Below are 13,924 nucleotides of genomic sequence, written 5' to 3'. Positions count from 1 at the left end.
ACAGCAATATTCAAATCCACATACTGCTATGGTTACTGACTACAATGTACTCAGTATTAACCACAAAAGCGCTATTTAGGGAATGGTATTCAGAGAGGGGATATATTTTGCCTATAGATTGTTTCATTATTATAGAGTTTCTACATTTAATGTAGAGATAACGCTTTCTCAACATCAATTCTAAATCCCAAATCGGGTTATTTTAATAATCCTGGAAAATACAGTAGCAGTGGAACTCTTGCTCCGTTTTTGTTTGTTTTTTTTTTTTTTTGTTCTTTTTTTAAAGATTTTATTTATTTATTTGACAGAGACAGAGACAGCCAGCAAGAGAGGGAACACAAGCAGGGGGAGTGGGAGAGGAAGAAATAGGCTCATAGCGGAAGAGCCTGACGTGGGCCTCGATCCCATAAACGCTGGGACCACGCCCTGAGCCGAAGGCAGACGCTTAACCGCTGTACCACCCTGGCGCCCCTTGTTTGTTTTTTTTGGGTTTTGTTTGTTTGTTTTTGTTTTGTTTTTGTTTTTGTAGAGCAATTGGAAGCTGTAGCTGTCAACAACTTCACTCCTGCCCCCACCGCTGGGGGCTGCTCCACTTAGACTTACAGTAAAAGGCAGCCCACAAAGAAAGAAGCTATGAAATCCTCAATTCTCCTGTGAAAATGGGAAGTCCTATTCTTTGTCCAGATCATCTTCCAACATTTCTCACTAAATAGCCTGCCATCATCAGGACGTCCTGGGTAGAAAACTCCATCTCACTAAGTACTGATTCTTCAGTCTTGCTGGAGAACATCAAGAGTGAAGGGACAGGTCTTTCTTCCCCCTTTCTGCTCCTATTTCTTGGGTCCTTGGGTCTTCGGATTTAGTGAAGTCTGATGATAACCACAAAGCTATATCACTTCAATGTCCTGAACACTTATTCAACTCTGTGTAATCTGTATTTCTCAGTTTACCCCATTCATGCTGATCTGGGAATCATCAGCTCACACGGTTGTTAAGTTTTCACAGTGTCTGGGTATCTCAGAGGGGCGTGAGAAGAGAGCTGAGGCTAGAACGAAGGTGGTACTGCTATTTAAGGAAAAAAGAAAGGGGCTGACAATGAGGACCAAGAGACCAAGTTCAGGGAGGCAAGAGGAGAAGCCAAAGAGAGTGGTGTTACTAGGCCGGGGGAGCAAAGAAACTCCTGTTTCTCAGGAGGGCTCAGGGGGATTGAAACACATGCACTGGTTGGGACGCCCATCAGCACTGGTGTGTGAGTTTCGTCCCGCAGGCCTCAGCTGTAGGAGGATGACACTCTAACCTTGGGGCAGAGGCACGGAAGAGGAAGATAGGCTGAATGGTCTAAGCATGAGAGTCTGCAAAGACGGTGAAATGGAATAATAAGGAGGAGGGGAAAGAAATTATTGAAGAAGTAGATTCATGTGTTGATTGAATTTTAGATGAGGTGGGGCATGTGGGTGGCTCAGTCCGTTAAGCATCTGACTCTTGATTTTGGCTCAGGTCATGATCTCAGGGTCATGAGATCGAGCCCCGCGGTGGGCTCTGCACTGAACATGCAGCCTGCTTAAGATTCTCTCTCTCCCTCTGCCCCACAATTCCCACCCCTACTCATGCACATGTGCTTTCTCTCTCTCTAAAAAAAAAAAAATTTTTTTTTTAATGAGGTGATACTGTGACATGAAGTGGGTAGCCAGAATCGTGGTAAACACAACTGGGACTCAAAAGTAGCATAGTTGGAACAAATGGTCAAATCCAGCAGAGTGAAAAGTCTAACAGAAATGCATGAGCGTTCCTCTACCTCTCCAAGGAATCGGCAGAGGGCTGAGCAAAACAGAGACAGGACCAGTTCCCCTGGAATGAAGCAGTACACTCTGCGCTCTCTTCTTCTCTCTTTCCCCTAAAGTGACAATAAATCTTTAAATAACATTTTTTCTTTTTTAAGAGTGGATTTAAAACATCAATAAATGAAATCGACATTTTTCTATCTGGACATAGGAACCACATGGAGGTCAACTGGCAGTCATACACGTGAAAAATTACCTTTCAGATTTTGTAGCCGACTCCAAATTCACTGATATAATATTATTAATAATACGGATAACATTTTGACCATTTATTATGTAGTTATAGATGTTTTAAATGTACAGTAGATAGATGAGTCCTGGTTCACAGACTTAGTTAATCTAGAAAAACAATAATTTTTGTAACTCCACTCAACTCTATGCTTAATCCTCCTACTGTCAGGCTAAGAGTAACAAGCTCAGGTAATTTTTGGTTTCAACTTCTTTCTGGGGGCTGAGACAAAGACCTTACAGGGATTTACATGTGCCTTGGCCAGTAAATTGGGGGAGCAGGAGCTTTCGGGGCCTCAGCCGCTGCTCATGTTGGCTTACCCTGAGGCAGCATTTGCCCCGCATCATGGTCCCTTAGGGTGGGGGCCTTGCACGGATGTGTGGCTACATCACTTAAGGACAGGGAAATTTAAGAGGTGATGGACCGCCATGCTGAGACTCTGTAAGAAGCCATTTCCTTTTTGGGGTATTGCTACCTCCCCAGGGGCACTGCCTAGAAAGAAGGGCATTTGGCTCCTGGACCCGTCATTCTCTCAGCTCTCACTGCCTCCTCCCTCAGCCCACAGAATATCCTATTCTAGGCAGGGAGTGGAAGAAATGATGTCCCTTTGACCCCTGCTTCTCCCACACATGTTGTCTTCATGTCATCTCCAAAACTCTAAGTTCCAACCCCCCACCCCCAGATGCAGAGACAGAAAGTGCCCGTTGGTTATTTCTACTTTCTGACCAGCTGCATCCCTTCCCTGATGCAATGAGCTCAGGGTTGCCCATGGGTTTGGAAAAGGGGAAACAGCAGGAGAAAAATGTGCCAAAGTGACCATGTCACCACACCCACGTTAAGTCTTTATTCTTGCAGCAGCAAAATTAAAACAACAACAACTGGGTAAGGTCTTAGATATTTGCATGAAAGCGTCTTCCAAATCTAAGATTTTATAAGTCTGCTGTTAATGAGGCCCGTTGGTTTGTGCTGCCAGAAAAGGACAGGAGAAACCATGGGTAGTGTTTGAGGCAGACAGCAGCAGAGGGTCAGACCCTGCAAGAAGGGGCTCTAGATGCAAGAGTCCTTGACAAGAGTCTTAAGAAATAAGTCACCCAAACTGAAGATTACTCAGATCCCTCAGTGTGGACTCGGCCTCCCCTCTGGAAACCTCTAGCTATGACAGGGAAGCCCAGTCATTCTTCAATTCCAATTTCTCCTTGGGTTGTGGCTTGACAGGATATCTCTCTCAGTCCTTGGTGACCTCAGGTCCTGCCCTGGGGTCAGGACTGTGATGCAACATGGAGGCCTCGGAAATTTGACAGAAGCCCATTATTGATGAACATTTCTTGATGCAGGTTGCTCAGAGCCCCACAATAAGGTTTCACATATAAACCTCCGGGGGCTTACAGCCACACTGTGGGGATGTGGTGTGTGCATCAGCCCAGCACAGTGTGTCCCGAACGCCCTCTGTGCCACTGCTCCCGGAGTCTGGAGAAGGGCTAGAGTGTGAAGCGGAACTCGGCTGCTGAGTCCAAAAGGCATGCACTGGTGACACGTGCATCACAGCTGCCTCCTTGGGGAGCCCCCCCTAAAAACGGTGCACGTTCCATCTGGAGAAGTTCTGACCTGAGTGGCTATGCCCAAGTTCAAGAAAGATGAGTTATTCTGAGACCATGAGAAGCAATGAGAAGAAAGTCTCAACTGCAACAGCATCCACAATTAAGACTAATGATATCTGTCTCCCAGACGTGCGCTTTGAAGGTTAACTGGGACCATACCGATGAGACTGCACAGAGGAAGGAGTGCTGAGTGCCCTTCAGAGGTTTGCCGGTACTGCTCATTATCAGCATATAATCAAGAGGTGTAGCAGGCGCTTGTGCACTTTGGTCTGACTACTAAATCCGCAGGGGGGCCCTTCCCTCCAAACTGCTCAGCCTGGTGTCTAAACCAGATTCTGGAATACAAGGCACCCATTCCTGAATCGCTATTGAAGATGAGTGCCCTACCTTTTGAGATTTTACGTTTTAGAAACTGACTCAATCAGAGAAGTATTTTGATGTTGTGAATACCTACCCATCAGCTCATCTAGTTTTAAATTAATCAAAATATTTAGGCATCTTCACAGAAATTTCTCATATTCATAAAACAAGGCAATGGTTATTTACTTCCTGGTATTATAATATATTTTGGGGAAATCTCTATGTGGCTAACATAAAAGGAATGAATGTTGGTTTCATGGAACTCCATTGTCGGAATAATGAATGCTTTTAAAAAATACACTGATTCAAAGCCTCCCCAGCTCTCTCCCTCAGGCTGCAGAAAGTGTGCCCTAGTGAATCTTAGAGGGGAAGACACTTCCTTTGCCCACTTCCTGTACATTCTTTGGAGCAGGGCTTCTAGCCAGTGTGAGCAGAAAATGACTGAGCTGTTAAAAGGTTAACAGCCAACATGGTGTTCTCAGCATCTCTCAAAGACACTTAGAAAACTAGTCGCAGGGAACTGGGTAGAAGCCAGAGAACTCCCCAGAGAGTGCACTTGGGCTTATTATTTCACATGATTACATATTCAAATAGGCTTGAATTCCCCAGGCACCCAGGGGGATGTCGGGGGATGTCGGGGGGAGGCGGAACAGCAGTGGGCCAGGTAGGGGTAGAGCTGGGGAGGAAGCTGGTCTGGCACTAAGAACATGGTACAGATATTTCCCTGTGGTGAAAAAGCCCCACAATCATGAACATATTTCTAAAAAAGAGCCATGTTTCTAAAAAATGAGATTGAACTTCCAAGTGACATATGATAATCCCTTTGATACATTCAGAATTCTGTCTTACATTAGCAAGGATTTCTTTTTCCTGAATCCTTCAGAAATGGCTTTTCAAGAGTCTCCTACTATAGCCAGAAACATTAATACATACCTACCCTGCCCTCTAGACTAAAAAAGCCCAGGAATTATGAGCAAATGTCTGTGACATTTTGGTTGATTGGAGATGGTGTTGGGGGGAGCTTTTGAGTGTAAGTAGCTACATGTATAACCTTTGGTTGTCTTCGCTCATGTGGTTTGAGAAGATTCAGGGTTGTGTTGGAAAGTGTGGGCAGAGGCAGGGGAGTTTGGAAAACATAGAAAATTGTTTATTAGCCTCGTATGTTTGTGACCTTTCAATGGCAAAACAGAAAAAGAACTTTGCAAAATCCTATGTTTCAAATGACAGAAATAGAATGAACAGAATACGCACATATAGATAATAGAGAATAGAATCTCTTTCAAATACCTTGTAGGGTTGAACATCTTTATCGAGTTCGCTATCTCACTCAGGAATAGATCCTCCCCAGACATGGGGGGATTAGTCACAGGAGCAGGGAACTGAATTAGGAGGAGGTGGGGTAAGATAGGGATAAAACTGAGCAGAAACTTGGAAGCAAGGGATCTGGACTCAGCACAGCGCCATCTAGAAGGCAGGATAACAGACCACAGGCGACGCGCTGTGCGGTCCACAGCATCGGGAGAACCCAGCGTGAGGGTGAGTGGATGAAGTTTGACTATAGACAATTTCAGGCAAGCAGCGTTCAAAGGTCTAACCAGCACTGTCCTATAGAAATATGTAAGTTCACACTTTCTAGTAGCTGTATTTAAAAGAGTAAAAAGAAACAGGTCAAACAAATCCTAATGATATCTTTTACTGAACCCAGTCCATCTGAAACACTACCCTATCAACACGGGGTGCTGGCTATACGTAAGCGCTCAGCAGCTGCGTGTGACCACCCAGAAATAAGCCAGGCTTTTGGCATCAGGGAAGTCTATCAGACCCGAGGAAGACTAGCCTCATAATGACGGATGGAAACGGATATGTTAGCTGACAATTCACAGAAGTTCATACATACGTTAGGAAATTCATTAAAAAATCTCCACCTCCTCCATAATAAAAGCTATAAAAATTAGAATATCTGTGAGATCCTGTTTCTTACCTGTTAAAATCGCCACAGGTTTAAACAGTAGCCGTTGTTTGTAGCTGGGCTCAAACTCAAATGCTGCTACTAATGACGGAAACTGGTAAAACTCTTTCGGAGAACAGCTTTACATTTCATGCCCAGAAGTTTGAATTTTTTTTTTCAACTTCTCAGACTCTACAACAACAAAAAATAATAAAAAAAACTATCACTTACTGAGTGTCCTTCTACCACAGATAATATACCTGGCATTTCATGTACTTTATGTCTTTTAATCCCCAAAACAACCTTATGATGGAGCTACTATTACCCAGTTTGAGCCCTATAAAAATAAGCTGAAGTATGGAAAAATTTACATATCAATATGTTATTATAGGGTTGTTAAAAGAAGCAAAAAATAGAAGCCCTTCTGCCGGTTCTGCCCTCTCCCAACACCTGAGGATAAATCTAAATGTCTCAAAATCAAGGAATGGCTACAGAAGTGAAACTACTCAAAGGAATTGAGATTGTCACCCAGGTCTTCTTGAAGAATATGTAATGGCATAGAAACATACATGTCTTAGTCTATTGCTCAATAAAGCTGCATAACAAACATAACTAAATCTGGGTGCTGAGCAACAATCGCATTTATTTCTCATGCACATGTCTGCAGGGAAGCTGGGGTGGGGCTCTGCTTTTGGCCTCAGAAAAACTGGCTTTGGTTTCAGGCTCACATACGAGGCACTGTATTCATTTTGGAGCCCAAGGCTGAAGGGGCACCTGCTCCCCGGGGGAAGCTCTTCTCATGGCCGACTCCTGGAGCAGAAGAGAGCAAGTGAGCAAGAGTGCATGCTCAGCGCATTTTAAACATCTGCTGGCTTCATGGCTGCTAACTTTTCATTGGCCGAAGTAAGTCATAGGGCCAAGCCTAAAGTCGAGGGGTGGGGAAGTACCCCTTGCCTGCCATGAAAGTGTGGCAAGAATGTGGATACATAATTCTACTACAAGGGAATAAAGAATTGGCACCAATCATTCGATCTACCGCAGTCTCCATCACTTATTCACATCCTTCCCACATATACTCATGCCCATCCCAACATCCCCCAAATCTTGTTCTATGATAGCATCAGGCTAGAAAGATAGCATTGCTGTATTTATGTCAACTCCAGATGTGATTCCTCTCTGTCTGGAGATGTTTGAACCAAAAAGACAAGTTATCTGTTCCCTCCCACACGCAACATATAAAAGTGGAACAGGAACAAGATGACCACAATGAACACCCCCATTCTGACAGGGGAAGAGTACAGCAATTGTGAAATCCTGCTAGGCAAATGCTGCCAGGTTCCCCTGCCTTGGGGGTAGGGAATGTTCTTGGATTAGACCCCTTTACTGGTCCCTGGGAATTGCTCTCCCGACCCATCTGACTTCTCCCCGGGCTCTCGTTTCCACTCGTTGGGAAGTCCTTCTATGCCAACCTTCCCTCCCTGGCCACGTCTGAGGACGGCATTGGAGAACATGCCCAGTTGGGTGGCTGGGCAGCCTTCGCCATCTGCTTGCTGCCTAAGGGAAGTTGGGGGGGGGGGTAGGAATCCAGAGGTATCTGTATATCTCAAGTAGTCACAATCACTTTTAATACAAACTGACAGAATTTCTCTCAATGCAGTGTAGTTTTTCCTCCCGGTAAATCCTAGGCTTTCTGGGCTGTGTCTGTTCACTCTCAGTCCTATTGGCAAACCAGCCATGTTTTGCTTGAACCCATCTCTTATATCTTATCGTACCTTTTAAAATTAGCCGTAAGCCACTTACCCTATCAACACTGTGCCTTGAAACTTGCTTGTTCATCATTCCAACTTTATTGTGTCCATTGTCTGTCTCTCAGTTTACTGCAGGAAACAGTTTTAAAAAAAAGTGTCACTACGACAGAACATGGGTCGACGTTTTTCCAGGCTCCGATAGCAATTTCCTCGTTGCCTTCTCCCCAGTCCCAAAGCCCATGGCACACATTGAGGGGCTTGTTATGGCCAGCACCCCATTTCTACTAATAATGTCTGTCTTATTCAGCTATTGCCACAATAATGCCACGTAACAAACAACCACAAACTCTCAGGGGCATTCAGCAATAAACAGTAGTTTCTTACTCCCGTGGGTTGGCTGGGGCCTGGCCTGGCCTCCAGTGGAGCACCAGCTGCCTTAGCTCCTGGCCTTGAGCGGGGAATCTGTTCTGCTCGTAGTCCTTCTCTGGCTGTGGCTGTAGGAACCCTTCTCATCCTGGGCAACAGCATTTCAAGAGCGTGAGTCCAACCACGACAGCACATTCCAAGCCTCTGCTTGCATCATGAGTAATCACGTCTTTATTCCGTATTTTCCATGCTTTGATAGCTTTGGGTCTTGTTGACCCTGGAGGGACTGCTATTCCAAGGTTAGCTGATTCCTAGAGATAGCAAACAACAGCCTTCAGTGACCTTTCATATGCAAACCAATTCAAAGGCCTTAAGACTTACCACCTCCCTTGGCGAGCTCTTAGGCCAATATCCCCTTGGCCTAATTGTCCCACAGCCAGGGACCAGACAACTAAGGGACAGCCCCAGTAACACAGGCCCATTGAAATTATTCAAATTCGCCAATCCTGCATATCCTTCCTTGCTCATTCCTTCCCGCAGAAACCACAATAGAGCTCTTCCTCACATTTTCCCATCAGGCCTATCACCTCCTGACTGAGCCTGGGGCTTCTATGTGTGGCCAGTGGTACAGTGTGCCCCCTTCTCTTGAGATCTGTGGCTAGAAGAAACTTTCTTTCCAATGATGGTTATTTCCTTAACGGCAGGCCTTGCCATACCTAAATAATAAAACCTATACTGACCACCAATATCCCTTTGATCAATTTAAGTCACTTGGCCAAGTTCAAAGTCAAGGCATGGGTAAGTACTCTCTGTCTCTAGCTTGGCAAGAGCAAATGCATATTTCTATTAGATCCGGGTGAAGGATTGGACACTTTTCACAGAGTGGCGATGGTGTAGATATGTAATTCCATTAGACGGGAGGGAGGAATTGTGACCAATACCATATACATGTTTATATATATATATATATAAACTTAGATAAAAAATTGAGATATCGGGGCGCCTGGGTAGCGCAGTGGTTAAGCATCTGCCTTCGGCTCAGGGCGTGATCCCAGGGTTCTGGGTTCAAGCCCCACATCAGGCTCCTCCACTAAGAGCCTGCTTCTTCCTCTCCCACTCCCCCTGCTAGTGTTCCCTCTCTCTCTGGCTTTCTCTCTCTATCAAATAAATAAATAAAATCTTAAAAAAAAATTGAGATATGCAACATGATTTCAGATATGTAAGACAGAAACTATGCCGAGAAAGAAGTCTTGAAAGAAAAACATTAAAATGTTAATAGGGTATATCTTTGGGTGCTAGGGCTATGGATGATTAAAATTATTCTTTCTTCGTTTTACAAATTGTCTCTCATGAGAATATATTCACTTTAAAATTAAAAATGTACTATATTAACTAGAAGCTTCTAACGGAGTCTTCTATGTATTAAACTAAAATTGCTTGAATACCTTCTGCTTAAGATCATGAACAGCAGGGGCAAAGACTTGCCACTGATCCTACCTGTGAGGACAGAAACACTCCAGAACAGGGTCTGACATGGGTTGTCCTCTTTGTCTTTCCTATCTAAGGTGTAGTGCACAGTCCCCAGCAGTGGCATTACCCGGACCCCTGTTAGAAATACATACTTCCAGGTTTTACCCCAGACCTACTGGATCAGATCTGCAATTCAAGAGGATTCTCCAGGTGGTTTGCAAGTACATGAAACTTTGAGATGCACCAACCTATTCCACACTGTTTATTATAACATCATTTAAAGTCAACATCTTTTTACTTCATGACTCAAAATGGTTGATGGGAATTATTATTATAAAATGAAAAACATGCAGGTAGTGGGATAGAGAGGCTGACAGACTGGCTGGCTCAAAGACCAAGTACTGATAATTTTCACACCATAAACATGAATTATTCCATCTGTAATATTTATTGCTTGCCAGTATGATGTGGGCCCCTGTTCTGGGCAGAATAGCATCTCCTCCCCAAACTGTAACACAGAACTGTAATTCTGAGAGGTGTTAGCAAGCTGTCCCACTGGATTTGTTTCCTATCTCTACTGCAATAAATTACCACAAACTTGGTGCCTTATTGCAACACAAAGTTTCTTCTCTTACAGTTCTGGTGAAAAGTCTGAAATGGGCCTATCTGGGCTAAAACTGAAGTGTTGGCAGGGCTGTGTTCCCCTGGGGTTCCTGGGAGAGACTCTGTTTCCTTTCTGTTTCCAGCTTCTACGGGCTGCCCACATTTCTTTGCCTCCTTCCATCTTCAAGGCTGGCGATGGCCAGTAGTGTTTCTCATACTGCATCACTCTTACAAAATTTTTCTTTGGGGGCACCTGGGTGGCTCAGTCGATTAAGCGTCTGCCTTCGGCTCAGGTCATGATCCCAGGGTTCTGGGATCGATCCCCATGTCGGGCTCCCTGCACAGCAGAGAGCCTGCTTCTCCCTCTCCCTCTGCTGTTCCCCATGCTTGTTCTCCCCTCCCGCCCCCATCAAATAAATAAATAAAATATTTTAAAAAATGTTTTTTTCTTTGAACTTGGGTATAGTTGACATACGATGTTACCGTAATTTCAGGCAAACGACATAGCGATTCAACATCTATGTTAGGCTGTGCTCACCACAGTGTAGCTACCACCTATCACCTTACAAACCTAGTACGATGCCGTTGACTATATTCCCTACGCTGTGCCTTTTATTCCCATGACTTACTCATTCTGTATCTGGAAACCTGTATCCTCCACTCCCCTTCACCCATTTGACCACCCTCATCACCCCTCCTACCCTCTGGGAACCATCAGTTCTCTGTATTTATAGGTCTGGTTCTGCTTTTTGTTTGTTTATTTATTCATTTGTTTTTCAAATTCCACATAGAAGTGAATTCATATGGTATTTGTCTTTCTCAGTCTGATTTATTTCACTTAACATTATATCCTCTAGGTTCAGCCATGTTGTCACAAATAGCATGATTTCATCCTTTTTTATGATCAAGTGACATTCCATTGTGTGTATATAGATAGATAGGTAGATCTGAATCTTCTTTATTCATTCGTCTATCGATGGATACTTATGTTGCTTCTATATCCTGGCTACTGTAAATAATACTGAACATAGAGGTACATATATCATTTCAATTTAATATTTTTGTTTTCTTTGGGTAAATTGCCCAGTAGTGGAATTATTGGATTACATGGTATTTCTGTTTTTAATTTTTTTAAAAAGATTTATTTATTTATTTATTTATTTATTTATTGAGAGAGAGTGTGAGCATGGGGGAGAAGGGGCAGAGGGAAAGGGAGAGAGAGAGTCTCAATGCACTCCCCACTGAGTGTGGAGCCCTATGCAGGGCTCAGTCTCACAACCCTGATATCATGACCTGAACTGAAGTCAAGAGTTGGCCTAACTGACTGAACTGCCCAGGTGTCCCTTTGTTTTTAATTTTTTGACGAACCTGCTTTCCAGGGGCTGTACCGATTTACAGTCCCACCAACAGTGCATGAGGGTTCATGCTGTATCACTCTTAAAAACAACTCTTTTCTGCCTCCCAATTCCACTTTTTTAAAAAAGGACCTTTTTGATTGCATCAGTCCCCCTATGTCATCCAGGATAACCTCGTTATTTTGAGGTCAGTTGATTAGCAACCTTAATTGCGTCTGCTACCTTAATTCCCTTTGCCGTGTAAGTTTCCACGGATGAGGACACGGACATCTTTCGGAGGCCATTATTGTGCCCACCATACCCATGAAATACAGACTTGTTGGTCACATACACCTGCAAGTCATAGTCCTTCCTGAAGCTCTACAATGTCCAGCAGCACAGCAAAGGCCATGAGGGCTCTGGAAGTAGGGAAGCCTTCTGAAGTCGCACTTGTCGCGAGGCTGAGCCAGGGAAATCCAGGGAAATCAGGGAAAATGAAAGAACTGGTTTCTGCCCTAAAGGAGTTGAAGAAAGCTTTTTACTTTTTAATCATCTATTGCAAATTAATCCTGAATTCATTAGTGCTGAGGGAATGCAGGGCAGAAGAGTGAGTGAGAACATCTGTAGAAACCAGAAGGCCTAATTACCAGGCTTCTATTCCATTATGAGGCCACCGCCGAGTCCCGTGGTGGTTGTGGGAGGCTATGCCTATTTCCATTTCTACCAGTGACATATTGTGGCATTATGAATAATTTCAAAAATCTGTCCAGGTCACTTTCTTAATCTCTATAACTCTGTTTCTTATATGTAAAATTGTGTTAACAGTATCCCTTTCATCCGATATCACTGGGGGTTTTAACTAATGTTAAAATGCTCTTTGGCATCTATATGCAGAAAAAGTTATTAAATTTCAGTGCCAAATATTATGATGGTAATGAGGACCAACTTGCCAATATTTCATTATACGTGCAACTTTTTTCATTAATGTACAGCATAAATCTACCTACAGTATTATCCCTGTAGCCAGAACAGCAGTTTATCTCTTAGATACCTTATGTTGAAAACCAAGAAATATGAACTAGAGAAAGCTGCGTCCTGCAAAAAAAAAAAAAAAAAAAAAAAATTCCCAGAAGGCATTTGTTTTATGTGGTGAGCATAATGATTGCCTACAATAAAAAAGCTTGAAAGATCTCACTTGTTCCAAGATCATTCATGCAGCAATTATGCTATTGATGACAATCTGTTTTTATGATAATATATTATATGCTATTCTGAACCCACTCCACAAAGCATAGTATCATGCTTGCAATCTTCCTCAGGACCTCTCCTACTAAGATACCCATTCACTTCCTTGATTGAAAAAAGCTAAGGAATATAGGCATTTTTAAAAAAAGAGATAAAGAACAAATCACTTGGAATCTACAATGAACCAGAACTTGTCATTTTAAAGCAAAGAATTACAAGAGAGAGGAATTGCTGGGTACTCTGACTTATAGACCAGATTATCTTCTTTATCTTAGTACCAATATGTCTGAGTGAGCCTTGGAATTGTGTATACGGCCCAAGGGAGGGGTCCTATTTATTTTACAATTTACCAAGAGCAAAAGAGGTTTCCTAACTCTGACCTCGAGTTTGCCTTTGAGTCACCATAACTTTTCAAGCAAATATTCATATGTCAAGTGGGCATTATTATTTAGGCTCTTAAGGTTCTCGTTGTAGGGTACGTAACACATTCATTTCACTTTAGAAATAGTTATTGCGGTTGTTTTACCTGGGTGAGTATACATTGAAAGAAAGCAGAAATACATATTGAAAGAAGACATGCTTCCTGATCTTAAAGAGATGAAACCTTACTCTTGTTTCACTCAAATTTTGTTACAACTTTAAACTGAAGTTCTATCCACATGGACAGAGTAAAAATGCCCCACTGAAACATGTATTTGATGTTGTCATCTAGAGTCACAGTTTCCAAAATTTGCTAGTTATTATATGAAAGGTGTTTTTAGTCCTCAAGAGCCGGATTTTTTTCCCTTCCTTGTTTTCCCTCTACTTCATTTTGCTTTGAAGATACAATTCGGGCAAGTAATTGAAGACAGGTAAATAAATGTTTGCCTGAAGGAGCTGAGAACAAACAAGTTGAGTCATATCCTGGTCTTCTGTGTGAGCTGAGTAACAAGAATACTTGATTATGTAAAATAAAACTTGAGAACAGGTGTAGAAGTCAAGCTAGAGGAATGTGGATAGAGAAAAGCAAACGAAGCCAAGTGTGAGCTCACACTTCAGATGCACCGACTTATGTAACACGCACAGCACTCGTTCAGGCTAACTGGTATACACACTCAGGGGAGTGGGTCACACACAGTTGGTTCTATATTCTTTAGCAGCCCATGAAACAGGGGGAAAGAATCTCTTGAAGATAAAGTGAAG

The 13,924-nt window shown here is 43.1% G+C and overlaps 1 long non-coding RNA gene across 4 annotated transcripts in view; it reads right to left on the bottom strand.

Annotated features, from left to right (window-relative positions):
• LOC113259792 (uncharacterized) overlaps window positions 1–13,924 on the bottom strand; it is a 114,488-nt gene that overhangs the window by 36,146 nt on the left and 64,418 nt on the right. For all 4 annotated transcript variants that reach the window (XR_008960850.1, XR_008960849.1, XR_006410262.3 and 1 more), the window contains 3 exons: window positions 8,109–8,401; window positions 7,777–7,853; window positions 6,010–6,168 (listed from right to left, as the gene is read on the bottom strand). This is a non-coding gene — a long non-coding RNA (uncharacterized LOC113259792). The remainder of the gene's footprint in view (window positions 1–6,009; window positions 6,169–7,776; window positions 7,854–8,108; window positions 8,402–13,924) is intronic.

This window comes from Ursus arctos, unplaced genomic scaffold (assembly GCF_023065955.2).
Source record: "Ursus arctos isolate Adak ecotype North America unplaced genomic scaffold, UrsArc2.0 scaffold_22, whole genome shotgun sequence".
Lineage (NCBI taxonomy): Eukaryota > Metazoa > Chordata > Mammalia > Carnivora > Ursidae > Ursus > Ursus arctos.
The sequence above is the reverse complement of the archived record's forward strand: the minus strand, read 5'-3'. Positions and strand labels throughout refer to the sequence as shown.